Raw genomic sequence first — 16,461 nt, forward strand, 5'->3', positions numbered from 1 at the left:
AATCTTCAAAAAACCTGCTTTGGGCATCATAATTGGATCTAGAGCTTCCAGTGTTGTCCCTTTGATATATCACCTTATTCACCCAGATGCGGTACTCCTACACGGCTGTTAAGAACTCGGCAGTAACCGAGCATTACGTTGCATGGACACCAGTATCATTTTTGTGGAATGCAAGCCCCCCCCCCCCCCCACAGGAACTGTGGCTCATTGGTCTAGCTGTAACTTTCTTAAAACTGCATTGGGATCTGAGATTCACCCTACCTGTTTCTTCTGCCTTACCCCCTCCTTATACAGTTGTCAGGCATGCATTGCAATTCTGCATTGAAAGTTCTTCCTGCCTGCTACTATGCACTCTCATCTTTCACCGGCCTTCCCCCACTGAATCTCTTGCATGTCGAATCTGCTTCTTAGGGGATCTGAACAGACACACTTGACTTGGCTTCATATTGTTATATTGTACTTCTTGCACTTTGATTTTAGCTTGTCACATGGCATGTATTGACCAAAGATGAGGTGTATATGAGGGAGAACTGGACCCAATCTGTAGCTTGAACCAAGTGCAACCGAGCCTACAGTACCACCATCAAACAACCACCAACCATTCCACAGATGTGACCGGAGATAAAATATTGTCGTTTTAGGCCATTTAGATTTAGCACAGTTTGTTATGTAGCATTATTGTGACAACAACCTAATTGATTGATACACAGTAGAATTTCGGCCTTTTCTCTAAGTTAGATGTAAAGCCATTGGAGAATTTGAAATGCAAGATGACATGATCTGAATGATCCTGTTTTAGCAGGTTTACTCTTATTACCATGTTGATAATAGACAGAAAGGGATTAATGGTAAGAACAGAGAGAAACCTATTTGTTTATGACATAATTCAATCAAGAGATAATGTTGGTTTTGACCAAGATGGAAAGAAATGGTAGAATCAAGATATTCTTCAAAGATAAAAAAAAAAAGACAGGATTTATTGATGGGATGATATGTAGTGTGCAATAAAGAGGAGAAAATGATCACACCAAGGGTTTTGACCTGAGCAATTGAGATGATGGAGTAGTCTTAACCGAGAGAAGACGCAATCTGAAATCAGACTTTACAGATCCTTGAACTTTTCAGCTGCAATCATCTGTACGTCCATTATACCTCAGCCACCTCCCACAGTTATTTCTTGGGCCTGTCATCACCAATAAATACATAATTTCCAGAATCTAGATTTTAGGTATGCTCCATTCTGGTAACTATCTCTTATTTTTCAAGTTTACTGCTTCAACCTTTACAGAGTAGCCCATTTTGAAAATGTCTCAATGTTATCAGGAGTTATATATTTTATGCTATCAACCTCAGGATCTTTTTTCTTTTTCCAACATAAGACACCATACTTCTTACTATAAAGACTCCCAATATAAATTTTCCTTAGGAATACTTACCACCCGGTAAAATCTCAATCCTTATCTGCAACCATTCACATCTAAGGCCACCTTGTCTGTCATGCTCCAGCCCATCCTTGTTCCTCAATTACTTGGTCTATCTGCCAGATTACCAGCTCCTTTCCTGCTACCAAATCATCTCCAACAGCAGAAAAATATGCCTAACTAGGTCCAGTTGAAATATGTGCTGCTTTCTCCGCCCACCCAGGATGCCCCATTGGTGAGGGATAGAGGTCAAACTACCCACTTGAAGAAGACTGGACGCCACCCTGACAACAACCTAGGTGTCTTGAGTCCTGGGTATCAGAACTCTCTCAACTTCTCACACACAGCAAACTAACTGCAGTTTAGAGGCTATTGATCCCTGCTGTCCAGGTAACAACCTACACCAACCACTAGCCTACTGCATCTTTCACATTAGCTTGTTACAACACTGTGCCTGATCATGGACATGGACCCAGAGCTATAATACTACTTACTGATGGCATAGCTTACTGGAGCTTCAGCTATCATATCAGTATAATGGGAATGATAAAATGATAATGGAACCTAATCCAAAGAACTGTTGTGAATATTAATTGTCCTCAATGTGCAGAATAGACGTTTATTTTATTTTAGGAATATCTATAAAGGATTTAAAACTGTGTTTAGATTTCACTAGGACATATGACCAATAGCTAAAATGATTACATGAAAAAATACATCCAGCTTAACTTTAGGAAACATACTGAAATAGAGAGATCAAGGTAAGTTAGAGATAAAGACAGCAAATGAAATATGGATATATGTAGTAAAGATGGATATTACAAAATAAAAACCATGTTCTCAAGAAATATTTCACTGGCATGCAATCATACCTAAATTAATACATGGATCCAAATAACAATTATGCTTCTGTTACTCATAATACAAAAATATATAAGCATCATGGCTAGTGGATGAGACCTGTAGCACACATTAAAAGAAAATTATGACCAATAGAATAAAATAATAAGACCCATGGAATGAGAGATTTGTTTGTATTGGGGTTTCATGACCAAGTTTAATTTATTAAGGTATGAAAGGATTATTTAACATTAGAAATGAATTAATATACTTCATCTCAATAATGGATTAATGGAATTTAAAATAAATGAAAAGTAGGTAGCTGTCTCAACATGCTTAGAAAAATCAAATTTCTACCTTAAATAGGAATAGAACAGAGCTCCCTTGGCATTATAATGACTGAAAAATCTATAGTAAATTTCATGCTTAATTTTGAGACTAGAGAACTATTCCACTTTGGAAAATAATTTAGCGATCATCCTAAAATTGAAAATTTACATACCCTAAAACCTATGCACAACAACAATCATTGCTCCTTAATATTTTTCAAAAGATAAATGCAATGTGGTAGGTTCATATGATAGAGTACAATGCATCTCATAGACAACAAATCTCAAAACAAAATTCCAGGGGATGCAAGGGATTTAATCAACTAAGTCCCAGTGCAATACCAATGTTACCAGGCTATTCTTGAGCATCGGAACATTGCTACTTAAGATGATATAAAATTAAGAACTTAAGGTTCCCTTATTTTGTTTGGAATTATGATAAATTTATGGTGTCATAGATCTAAAGACAGAAAAATGTATATATTACAAATCTGGGAGATCTTTGCAATTTTTTGACACATTATGTTTTAGAATATAGGTTAGCAGACTTTTCTATAAAGGGCCAGATAGTAAATATTTCAGTCTTTGTAAGTCACAAACGGTCTTAGTCTCTATCACCTTCACAGAAGTTATGTTCTCACTCACAGTAATCCCAAATAACTACCATCCCTTGGTGTTTGATATGTATGATATACATTTGATTTCAGAAATTAAAGTCTGAAAAGTATAAGTAAGCTTTTAGAATGCTAACCACTAAGTTACTTCACCCCTTTGGAAGTTCTTTCTCTACCTTTGTTCTTCCAAAATGCTTTTACCTGCCCAAATTTAACAGCACTGAAAACTTCCTTATTTGCATCATTATAATCTGTTTTTATGTCTCCTCTGCAATGTTTTAATCATAAAAGAGAAAAACCAAATATTGATGGTGAGATAAACTTGTTTTTTATCCTCTCATGAAGAACTTATGAAAGGAATCTGGGATTTATGTTTTCTAAAGCTGTTTAATATTTGTGAATATACCTATTTACTTGAATAAAGCAATGATTGTGCAATATAAATATAGAAAAGGTTTAGGGATCAATGGGGAAAGAGAGGTATACTTAATACCTACCAAAGATTTCAGAAGATTTATATTTGGATTTTCATTTTACTCTAATGAGAGCTCATGAATTTGATATTATTAAGGCATACCATATGTGACAGCTGAGGAAACTGCATTTCCAGGAGGTTAAGTAACTTAACTGAGGTCTCTTACCTCTCAGGGCTCCCTTTCTCTTCAACTCAGCATCAGTAAAATGTTCTAAATCTAATTGGAACTGAGAAAATGGAGAAGAAACCCAAGAGTTTTATTGCAGTATGATCCAAAAGTCTAAACTCAATTTAAGACTGTAGAAAACAGGATGGTAATAGAAGACAAGACTTTCCACTATATAAATTCCATACAAAGTCAATCAATAAATATGTACTGCATTTCTACTACATTCTAGGACAAGGTTAGGCTCCTTGGTGGATGGCAAAAATATGTAAACACTGTCTCTACCCTCAAGTATATACATGATCAAGTGCATACATGATCAAGTATATACATGATCTTGTGAGAAAAGACCAATAAACACAGTCAGTTAATAACTCATAGCATGATAAAGTAATTTGATTGAATATGAAGTAAATGCTATATGCTCAATTAGGATATTTTACCAGTTTCCCACTGAAAATAAACCTTTCATATCATTTGCCCTTTGTTATGTCAACAGGTGTTATAAAATTTGAGCAGAGCAAGGTAAGCTAAATGATCAACATTTAGTTAAATAATAGAAATAATTCCCTTGGGAAAGAGTAGAAAATAGTATTGCTATTCAGCCACGTGTTTAAGAAATATTTAACAGTTGTTGACTCGTGGTTTTTGTGTTTGTTTTTCTTACACCAACCAATTGTCTGATTCTCCAACACCAGTTTGGGTGTCCAACAATTCAGTTCAGTGCTAACACTCTCTGAACTTAGCCCAGCCCCCATGGGTTAAGGATTCAGTCTCACAAGACTGCCCCTAGTTTGGACATCAGCTGCAAATGGGGTGTCCAAGCTACCCACATTTCTGTCTCGCCAACTACAAATTCAGGGGTTCCCACAACAGCAGCCTCAGGTTTGATAATTTGCTAGCATAACTCACAGAACTTAAGGAAGACCTTTATTTACTATTACTATTTATTATAAAGGATACAACTCAGTTGTTGTTGTTGTTGTTTTTAAAGGATACAATAGCCAGATGAAATAGCTGCATAGGGCAAGGTATGGGTTGGAGGGGAAGGAATGTGACGCTCCCATGCCCTCTTTGGGCACATTACCCTCCGGGCACCTTGATGTGTTCACCAGACCAGTTCTCTGAACCTCATCCCATAGGTGTTTTTATGAAGGTTTCATTACATAGGCATACTTGATTAAATTATTGATGTTGATGATTGAACTCCACCTCCAGTCCCTCTTCCTTCTCTGGAGGCCAGGGGTGGGGCTGAACATTCCAACCCTCTAATCACGTGGTTGGTTCCTCTGGAACCGGTCCCCATCTTGAGCTACCCGGGGTCTACCAATAGTCACTTCATTAGCATAAACTTAGGTATGGTTGGAAGGACCTCATTATGAATAAGAAGTTACTCCTTTTACTCAAGAAATTCCAGAGTTTTTAGGAGCCAGGAATCAGGGAAAAAGACCAAATATTTTTCATTATACCACATGACCAAACAAAACATCTTTAGACCAACTTATTGTCAAGATTATCAAACAATTGTTGAAGAAATAGCTAAAGCCTAGGAGATATCACTATTGATAGCTAATAAAAAGAAATTCCTGGCTCTTAATGGAGTGGGTAGATGCATTCAGATTTCAGTTTGAGGCTAGGGCTACATGCTCCCATTCTGTAAGAATCAACATGTGTCCAGGCTAATATACATATTTTTTTTCTGTGAATTAAAAAGTGATACTTTCTTTGTTATTAAATTTCTGTCTCTGGAATGGAAAGTTAAAAAATAGAACTGATGAATCAAGAAAATTTATATGCTGCAATCTGCATGTTTTCCTGCATAAATCTCTGTACTTTTCTCTCTGTTTCTATACTAAATTGAGCCCAGATATTTTCACATCTTTGTAGACTCCTAAGTCTACCAAATTATCATCAAAACATTTTTTTCCCCACTAGTGACAAGTACCTAATTGATTAAATCTTTTCCTTCAGAATAGTGTATGAGGTTTATAGGAAGAGGGTTTAAAAATAAATGATGAAGAAATCTTAGGGTTACCAATTTTTTTATAGTTTTCTCATTATCATTTTTATGTTTTCATCATGTGAGTCTCACATTTTAAAACAGATGGGGCTGTTAATGACCTTAATAAAATTCTTATAGAGATTCCTGGATCCTAGATTCAATTAAAAATTACCTATCATTTTTAATATGAAATATATTGATATTTAATTTTATACTTTATTCAAAATAAAGTATATTTTATGTAAAAATTTTATAAGCCTTTTTAAAAAGTCTTCTAATCAAAGATGTTTGGTGCTTGTGACTTTGAAGGAGATTTAGTTTCTAGGAAAGATAAGATTCTCCTGTGTTGTAAGAGAAAGAAATCTTGTGACAAATCTAGATGCATGGCCAGGTGAGGAGGATAACCAAATCCAGGGAAGGGACTGACTTCTGGCAGGACTGGGAGCCATGGTTCAGAGGTTGAGCTTCTGGATGCTGAATACAGAATAGTTTGGGCTAAGATGGAGTCCACTGGAAAGTAATGGAGGAAAAGGAGTTTGACCCTAGAATCAAACACATTTAATGAAATTTTTAATTAGAATAAGATCTATCCCAGGAATTTTATGAGTAGCCTTCAAAGGTGAGAACCCATGAAAACCAAACCCACTGGAAATCTGGAAGAACCAGTGATGTACAAAGTGTTTTCATAAATGAATCTATCTCAGAAAATCACTTAAACTGTGATGTTTATTTTAAAGTTGTTTTAGATATTTACTGAGAGCAAATAAAACCCATTTCCTATCACATAAACTTTGTTCATCAATTCATTCACCAAACATGAATGTGGCAACTACAATGTGTCAAACACTCTTCTAGATATTAGAGATGCTGCAGTGGTTAAAACAAGATAAAAGCAAAAAAACAAAACAAAACAAAACAAAAAACTCTGTCCCAGGAAACTTAAATTCTAATGGTGGGGGACAGCAAATAAACAGAAGAAATATGTAATACATTTAGTATATTAGTTGGCGATAATTCTACATCACTACAATTGATAGTATGGCAGTAAGTAATTAAAGGCTTCACTGTTACTTTCGTTACTTTCACATTGGTTTTTTGGTGCTTTAGTAGGTGACTGCAACACCTGTCAGCAGTTTCTACCGTCCACTCACAGAAATGTTGCATCATGGGCAGACATGGTCCAATTGAACCTTATGAAAATTCAATCACTATGAAGCAAAAAAAAAAAAAAAAAAACCTAATTATACTACAGCCTCACACACAATTTATTTATTTATGCCAACCATCATATTCAGTCACTAGAATCATCAGGAACATTATAAACCATACAGATTAATTTAAAAAGTGAATTTTATAAAGTCAGTACCTAATCATTAAATAAACTTAAAACCATGACAGAAATGCCTATGAGGAAGGAAGAATTTGACAAGAGCACACATTAATGTGGGTATAAAATGAGACAAAATATGAGATTGTGAAGAATTTAACTTCCCTCATGCATGAATTTTCCTTGGGACAGGATGGTAGATCAGTTTCACACTTTGTACCAACCCTGACTGCTTAGCCCCACCTTCCTGAGGTGCTGTGTGATTTTTTTTTTTTTTTCCTTCAGGCCTGGCTCTAGCGATACAAAAGTTTTACCCAGCAGGCCTCAGGGACAAGCTGTTATCTGACACCAGGTTTGTGCACACCAATGCAATGCCATCCTTGAAAAGAGGTGCAGTCAAGGACTCAGACCCTTCTGCCTTGTCAGGCTCTTCCTATATCTGCATCTCTACCACAAGCACCTTCATGCCTAGGTCTCTTCATCTGAGACCTTGGGCAGAGGATCTCTCCTCTGCTGAGATCTCCTTATGAGGGGTGCTGAGGGGGAATCTCAAAGACACTTTTCCCCACCCTGACTCACTACTCAACACTTCTCCACTCCTAGTCCAACCCTTCCCCCCTCAAGCCCCAGCCTCTGGTCCAGAAAACTGCAGGAATTTGTATTTGCGGCTCTCTGAGCAGGTAGTCGACACTCCCTTGACCCTCTACTAGTGAGCCCATCCATGTAGGAAACTAAAAGGGGGGAAGTTGGTGCTTTCTCCAGGTTTAGCCGGTAATTGATAGTATGGCAGTAAGTAATTAAAGGCTTCACTGTTACTTTCGTTACTTTCACATTGGTTTTTTGGTGCTTTAGTAGGTGACTGCAACACCTGGCAGGTTCTTCAGCTTGACTGGGCTCCTGACATTGGGAAGCCACGTCTCAGTTTAGCACTTAGGAGTATCTCGTCAGTAACTGGCACCTGCCTGAGCCAAATCCTGGGTGACTAGCACCATCATGTTCGACCATTCGGGTGTCTCAAGAGGGTGGCATGGGTATGAACAGAGGGGAAAAAGAAAAGAGAAAGGTAAAGCAGAAAACAGACTCTTAACTGTAGAGACAAAACTGAAGGATGCTGGAGGGGAGTTGGGCGGGGGGGTGAGTTAAATGGGGGATGGGCATTAAGGAGGGCACTTGTGATGAACACTGGGTGTGTTATATAAGTGAGTCACTAAATTCTACACCTGAAATCAATATGACACTGCATATTAACTAACTGGAATTTAAATAAAAACAACAAAAAGGGAGGGAAAAAAAGAGGGTGGCGTGGGAATCAGCCCTAGGTACAGGTTAGGTTGCCAAGTGCCTCTGTCTTCCTGTCACACAGTATCTCAGCTCCACCTCAGGCAGCTTTGCATCTGAGTCATAAAGTGTAAGTGGTACACTGTACATCCTGCCTTTAGACCTCGTGAACATCTTTTCATGTTCATAAGTAAGTTAGAATGCATACAATTTAATTCCTATTGAAAACAACACATATATGAATAGATAATATATAGATATGAGTGTGTGACTGCATATAAAATAAAATAAACAATAAACATTTTGATTTCTAAATATAGGCTGGAACTATAAAATTTAAATGAACTTTCCAGAATAGTATCTCGAATACAAGGCAGTTCTGAGGATCTACCTTTTTCCTCCATGTTGTGAAATATTATATATTCTCTATGATATGAAGAACATTTTCTTTTATTATCAGTTAACTGAATTTTCTAATGTTAAAAGTTTGCATAATCTTTTTTTTTTTTTTTAAGATTTTATTTATTTGACAGAGAGAGACGCAGCGAGAGAGGGAACACAAGCAGGGGGAGTGGGAGAGGGAGAAGCAGGCTTCCCGCTGAGCAGGGAGCCCGACGCGGGGCTCCATCCTGGGACCCTGGGATCATGACCTGAGCCGAAGGCAGACACTTAACGACTGAACCACCCAGGCGCCCCAAAAGTTTGCATAATCTTATCTTTTCCCTTACTTAAGCTTACAAGTGATTTTTTTTATTGTAATTGTTTTTCCAAAGAACTTGCTCTTGGACATTTATATTTTTTTACTCAATATCTATTTTCTAACTCATTATGTCCCACTGTTACCTTATGGCTCCCTTTCTTCTAGTTTTTGTAAAATTATTTATTTTTATTTTATAAAAGATTTGCATCAAATTCCTAGTCCATTTTTAAAATTATTTATTTATTTATTTGAGAGAGCCTAGTCCATTTTATTTTATTTTTCTCATTTAATCATAAATAATTTATAGATACAGATTATCAACCTAAAAATTTATGCCAAATTTATATAGGAATATATAGTGTTCCTATTGTCTTCATTTTCTAAATATGTTGTAATTTTTGTTTTGATTCTCTTTTTCCAAACTTTACTTGTGATACATCTGCTGATCATAGCCATCATTTTCTTTAAATTATTATACATATTCCTAACTTTATTACATTTTGATTATTGAATATGGCTTTAAAATTTTAGTTTAATTATATTTATTGAGATTTTCTTTGTGCCCTAATATGGAATTAGTGTTTTTATATATGCAACTGGACATTGAAATATTACCTGAAAAAAGTAAAATCCATCCAGAATTAGAAAGAAAAAATCAGCCTTATTGATAATCAGACTGCAGCAGACACAGACAAGGCCATTGGCAAAGCCAATATAAATCAAAGTTTCTTTCAAGGCCATACTATAGCTGCAAACTTGAAATGTACCAGTTCAGAGCTGATCTTCACTTCCTTTTTTTTTTTTTTTAGAATCACCCAGAATAAGCTCAAACCCTATAAAAATCTCCTTCCTGCTTCCTGGTGAGAGGCTCCATGGCTCCTTTTGTCCATTATCCCTTGTAACAGCAACTTAACAAACCCAGCTCTGTTCAACTGCAAGTGTGTTCCCTCCTCATGCTCTTTATCTGATGGCTTCACCTCCCTCAATTCCATAAGAGAATGAAGTTACATAAACCAAGATTATTATAATAGAAATATGAGAAAATCTGCATAGGCACTAGATATAACGAAGGGTACCAGTAATGTCCCACACATTTTAGAAATACTCTGTTACATAAAGTGCACGTGGAATAAAAAGAACGTAAGACAATGAAGACAAGTTTTAACTTGCCTTTGTGTTTCCTTTCGATTTCTTTTGAGCCTCGGAGAAACCCTGTATCGTGTGAAAGGTGGTGCCGCAGTGGTGGTCTCTGAACACAGTTTCTTTGAGTTCCATGTATATCTCTCTTTGTGTCTGTGTCTCTTGAAGTTGATTTTGAGTTACGTCATCTACCTTGTGACCTAGTGACTTAATTTCAATTTCCTCAGAATCAAGGAATAACACCTATCTCTCAAGTGGGTTTTGAAATCAAGAGAGTCAACTCCATCGCAGGAAATTGAAACCCTTCAATTGCTGTGCAACAAGCGTGCATCATTATTACATCCATTATTCTTATCTAAATTATATAGCTAAAGGAGCTGGGGTTCAGAGAGTACGAGGGACCTTCCGATTTCTACTACCTACCAGCAGTGTGACCTTGGTAAGGCAACACAACCTCTCTGAAGATCCGTTTCCTTACCTCCGAAATGAAGACCATAATCCTGTCTAACCCCAGGACTGTGAGAGCGACTCAGTTACTGAAGTCACGTGTAATGCACTGGAACTACCTGGCCACACCTAACAAGTGCTCTTAGAACCAAAGCTCCAGATTCTGGCCCCACGTCTGGCTCTCTTCTGCTAACCTCTCACCTTACTTTGGATATTTGGATTTACTTTGGAAGTCAATGGAAACAGAGAACGTTTTTAATTTGTTTTGTAAATTGTGAAGTGTGCTACATGGGTAAATGTTGAACCATAGTGTAGGAAGTGGCATCTTTGCTGTTATCACATTTGTTTGGACCCTACCCTACATCCCTACATGTATGATTTTTTTTTTTTTCTAGTAGAACTCGTTTTCATTTAAATCAGACACTCTTTACTAAGGACAAAGCACTCTACAGGCAGCTTTTGTCTTTAGACAGCCTCTGTTTTGGTTGTGTCTGAATGTCACTTCTGCTGCGGTGAGGATATCTGCACATCTAGCAGGTTTTATCAGTGAATTTGCTAAAAGTTATTCTCCAGTGGCTTCAAGGCTCTAGCTAACAGGTAGACATCCAATTACAGTAATGCCAACATTAGCAGAAGTAAAACAACGTTTGCTCTCTAGCAGGCGAGATGTTAGCCACATCATTGTTCTGAGTCATGAGATTTATTCTGGTTTTGCCCCTTATCATAATCCCCTAAATATTCAATAAGCTCTTGTCATCCAAATGTAACTTTTGCTTTAAAAAAAAAAAAAACTCTACCATAATGATAACTTAGGATCCCAAATCTTCCTTCCATGACACACATGTCACGAGTCATCTGGATATTAAGCATAAACCAAATAAAAGTCACTGCCGGAGCCTCCCTGAAAGAACAGGGAAGTGGGAGGGATGTGCAAAAGACACACCAGGGAGGAACACAGTCTGGGCACATTTGGTAAAGGAAATCTCTTACCTGCTTGACCAATTTGGCAAAATAATTTTGGCTTCAGTGGCTTTATGAGTTGCAGATGTTCTAGGTTCCTTTCCTTGGCAATACCAGAAGGCATCCTTTTATCTGGAAACTCTAGAATGACAAAGCAGGCCACAGTTGTTTAATGCTTGAGTCAAAAGTAATGAGATGAAATGGATGCAATCTCTTTCAGTGGATGCAGTCAATTTCAGAGAACTTCTGCTTCAACAATGAAGAATTAATACACAGGTGACCCTAGTGTTAGCTCCATTCCCGCCTCACTTAGGGATTGTGGAGTAGTTCAGGGAAATTCCTCTATAATCATCATATTTGGATCTTCTTGTCAAAACTGATTCAGTGAACTTCAAGGCCAATTCAGGGCCAAATAATGGGCTATTTTTAAAAATCTCCCACCCTGTGTGTCCATTTCCCTCCAGGAACTTCCCAGATTCTGTTCTCAAATGCTTTTCTTGTAGATCCCTTGCTTGTTCTCTGCCACCTTCTCATTCTTGGTGAGTCAAGCTTTGCTGTGTGTGCCACCTGGCCAATGTAAGGCCTAGATTCAGCCTTTGGTCCCTCTTTTTACCACTCTTCAATATGTGTCCTGCTCTCTCCCTTAATTGATTCCCCAAAAACTACCACATAAGGCTTTGCCTCTAGCTGGCACCAAATGGGAGGATGCCCTCCCATCTTCCATCAGCTAGAGCCCCTGCCATTCCACATTCTGGATTGACCCATGGGAGGTTTTTCACAACTGTGCAGAGGTTTTGCAATCTGCTTCCAAGTGCCCAAAATTCAGATGAACTACAGAGTTGCCAGGGAAAATCAGGATGCCAGTGCTATGGACTGAATGTTTGTATCTTCCAAAAGTTCATATGTTGAAACTCCTATTTCCAATGTGATGGTATTTGGAGATAGGCTCTTTGAGAGGTAATTAGTTCATGATGTGGGGAGTCCTCATGATGGGATGAGTATCCTATATAAAAAGACAATAGAGAGCTTGCATTTCCTCTCTCTGCTCTTGGCCATGAGAGGACACAGCAAAAAGGTGGCTGTCTGTAAATCAGGAAGAGAGACATCATAAGAACCCAACCCTTTGCATTCTGATCTCAGACTTACCAGCATCCAGAGCTACAAGAAATACATTTCTGTTGTTTCAGCCACCTAGTCTATGGTGTTCTCTTACAGCTGCCCAAACTGACAAAGACACCCATTTAAATGTGAATTTCAGATTAAAAACTAAAAACAAAATTCACTGTTCAAAAACTATTAGATGTTTACCTGAATTTCAAATTTAATTATATTTTTTATTTGCCAAATCTGTCAACCCAAACTATAAAATAACCCCCTTTCTGTAACACTTAGTCACTGCTCTCCCAAAATACTTCCAGGATCTGGAGACTAAGCAAATGCAAGTCTCAGTTCTACAGAGCAGGTCATTGTCACTGCCGAAGTTTGTGTCCCTGTCTGTGGGTGATAGGTGGGGAGAAGGATTCTCATAGACCTTTCTGCACTTTCGCAAGAAGAAAATGTTTGTGTTTGAAAGCTACCTAAAAACACACCCCCCTGCTGCACAGAACATGGTCATTCTGGACTTACTTTAGGATACTAGCTTATTAGCCAATGTCCTGCTCCCTAACACATCTTGAAATGTGACTGTTGACCTTCCATGTGTGGTGGGTTAGGGCTACAGTGTCAATTCTGAAATAAACAGCTTTCAACCCAGCTTTATTTACTTCACAATTTTGCCTGGGGTCAAAACGATTCTAAGAATTGCTGAAGATATCATAGTGCTTTCAGCATAGGCTCTTTGCAATTCCTGAGGAATAATCAAGAGGGAATCGGGAAATGTCCTCCACTTACTCCACAGAACCAAGAAATGAGATGAAGTAAATATGACATAGATCTTCCCCTCAAAAAGTAAAATTTCCTGCAAAAAATGAAGTAGTTCTACACATGGTAATCAAATCCCTGACCTTTTGATTTTACCTAAATGCCTACAAAGAGGTATAAACTTGCCATCTGGAATTCGTGGCTAGTTGATGAGATTTTATTTTGTTTTACCCAAAACTTTTCCCACCCTTGCCTATGCCCTCTGAGTGCTGCTAAAGTTGAAGGATGTATTGTGCCTTCTGCTACATTCATTTCCCACCTCCCAAACTGTGTCTCCAGAATAAACTCTCTATCTGAAGCAAAGACATTGGGAGCTTGAGTGGTACTGGCAGATTTATGATTCGTGCATTGGAGGGAATGTCCCCCTTGCCCAGATAGGACAGCAGCTGCCCTTCATACCAAATAGCCCTGGCACCATCTGGTTGGCTGACCCACTAATCTGACAGCTAGTTTTTGTGAACACCAGAATTGTTTCCCATTGGAGATTTCTTGAAACATCTCCTACATCAATTAAAGACTAAAGAACAGATGGTGATTTCTTGAGACAGTGAAGGATTTAACTGATTCATTACTCATGTAAGGAACAGTGATGACAACCAATTCGGCATCATATGTCTTGGCTTACTTTTCTTTTAGATTGTCAATTTCTAGTATGTTAGGAGATGTCAGGTTTTAGGAATGGAAATATGCTTCTCTCCTTCAGATGATTGAGACTTATAAGATGCCCTAGGAAGCCGGCAAGCACGATGATATCTTTCAGTAATGTCAAGGTCAGGCCTTATATTAATGGAAATGGTGTTCATCACCTTGCAGGTACCAAAGCAGCTCCAAGGATACTCAGTGAAACTAGTGACTGCAATAGAATTTGATAATGGTGGATGCCTTTATACGTGGATGCCACATAGCCCTGTGCTGGGCACACAGAAAGAACTCGGCAAACAGTAGCTGCCATTGTACTACTAACTACAGAAATTCTAGGAATTTAACAGCAGTTTTGTTGACCTTGTCATGCATTTTGGCATACTATTAGAAGAATGTACCTATATTTTATAACTTTATTTTCTCTGGGCCTTTCCTAGTTTCCACTGCTTTTCTTCCTTTCTCTCTGATTTTTCTCTGTCTTTCTATCTCTGCCTGTCTGTCTGTCTGTCTGTCTCTCTCAAACACACACACACACACACACACACACACACACACACACACACACAAAACCTCTCCCTCTCCACTCATTTCCAACCAACATTCCTCAAGAGAATCTGATGGGGCATGTTATTCACTATTCATTTTCAGAGCACACCCACTGGGCATTCTTGTGCCTATTTCTTAACCTGCTCCTTCCAACTGACCCATCACTACTTCTCTTTGACCCATATGTAGACTCCTGATGCAATCCATCCCAGCAGGTTAATAGGTTCATGTGATAGAAAGCATGGGAAGTTAGTAAGAATCACTCTGAGGGGGGCACCTAGGTGGCTCAGTTAGTTAAGCACCCAACTCTTGATCTCAGCTCAGGTCTTGATCTCAGGGTGGTGAGTTCAAGCCCTGTGTTGGGCTCGACTCTGCATGTGGAGCCTACTTTAAAAAAAATCACTCTGAGGGACTCTGCTTAGAAGGACATTGGGGGTACAGGGTACATTGAGTTTCATAGGCTACGAAATACACCTGTAATTTAGTTTTCTTTTCCTCTGAAAGCTCATAATTAGCTTTTTTAAAAATTCCAGTGTAGTTAACATACAGTGTTACATTAGCTTCAGGTGTATGATATAGTGATTCAATTATTCTGTATAATACTTAATGCTCATCAAGATAGGTGTACTCTTAATCCCCCTCACGTATATCACCCATCCCCCCACCCATCTCCCTTCTGGTAACCATCAGTTTGTTCTTTAGAGTTAAGTTCTTGATTTGCCTCTCCCTCTCTTTTTATTCCCCTTTACTCATTTTTTTTCTTAAATTCCACATTTGAGTGAAATCACATGGTATTTGCCTTTCTCTGACTGATTATTTTGCTTAGCATTATATCCTCTAGATCCATCCAGGTTGTTGCAAACGACGAGATTTCATTCTTTTTTTTTATGGCTGAATAACATTACATTGTATGTGTCTATACCACATCTTTATCCATTCATCTATCCATGGGCACTTGGACTGCTTCCATATTTTGGCTATTGTATATAATGTTACAATAAACAGAGAGGTGCATATATCTTGAAATAGTGTTCTTTAATTCTTTGGGTAAATGCCCACTAGTAGAATTATTGGATCAAATGGTAATCCTATTTTTAATTATTTGAGGAACCTCCATACTGTTTCCCACAGTGGCTGCCGCAGTTTGCATTCCCAGCAACAGTGCAAGAGGTTTCCTTTTTCTCTACATCCTCGCCAACACCTGTTGTTTCTTGTGTTGTTGATTTTAGCCATTCTGACAGGTGTGAGGTGATAGCTCACTGTAGTTTTGATTTTCATTTCCCTGATGATGAGTGATGTTGACCATCTTTTCATGTGTCTGTTGACCATATGGATGTCTTCTTTGGTGAAATGTCTGTTTATGTTTTTTGCCCATTTTTAATTGGATTATGTGTGTGTGTATGTGTGTGTGTGTGTGTGTGTGTTGAGTTGTATCAGTTCTTTATATATTTTGGATACTAGCCCTTTATTGGATATGTCATTTGCAAATATCTTCTCCCATTCACTGGGTTGTCTTTTAGTTTTGTTGATTGTTTCCTTTGCTGTGCAGAAGTTTTTATTTTCATGTGGTCCCAATAGTTTATTTTTGCTTTTGTTTCCCTTGCTTCCAGAGACATATCTAGTAAGAAGTTGCTATGTCCAGTATCAGAAAAAG

The 16,461-nt window shown here is 37.9% G+C and overlaps 1 long non-coding RNA gene across 1 annotated transcript; it reads right to left on the reverse strand.

Moving 5' to 3' along the window:
* Positions 1 to 6,555: 6,555 nt before the first annotated feature.
* LOC118552143 (uncharacterized) lies at positions 6,556 to 12,433 on the reverse strand. Its single transcript, XR_004925377.2, has 2 exons — positions 11,730 to 12,433; positions 6,556 to 7,055 (listed from the first exon to the last, which is right to left on the reverse strand). It is a non-coding gene; the product is annotated as an uncharacterized LOC118552143 (long non-coding RNA).
* Between the last annotated feature and the right edge of the window lie 4,028 nt (positions 12,434 to 16,461).

This window comes from Halichoerus grypus, chromosome 7 (assembly GCF_964656455.1).
Source record: "Halichoerus grypus chromosome 7, mHalGry1.hap1.1, whole genome shotgun sequence".
Classification (NCBI taxonomy): Eukaryota; Metazoa; Chordata; class Mammalia; order Carnivora; family Phocidae; genus Halichoerus; species Halichoerus grypus.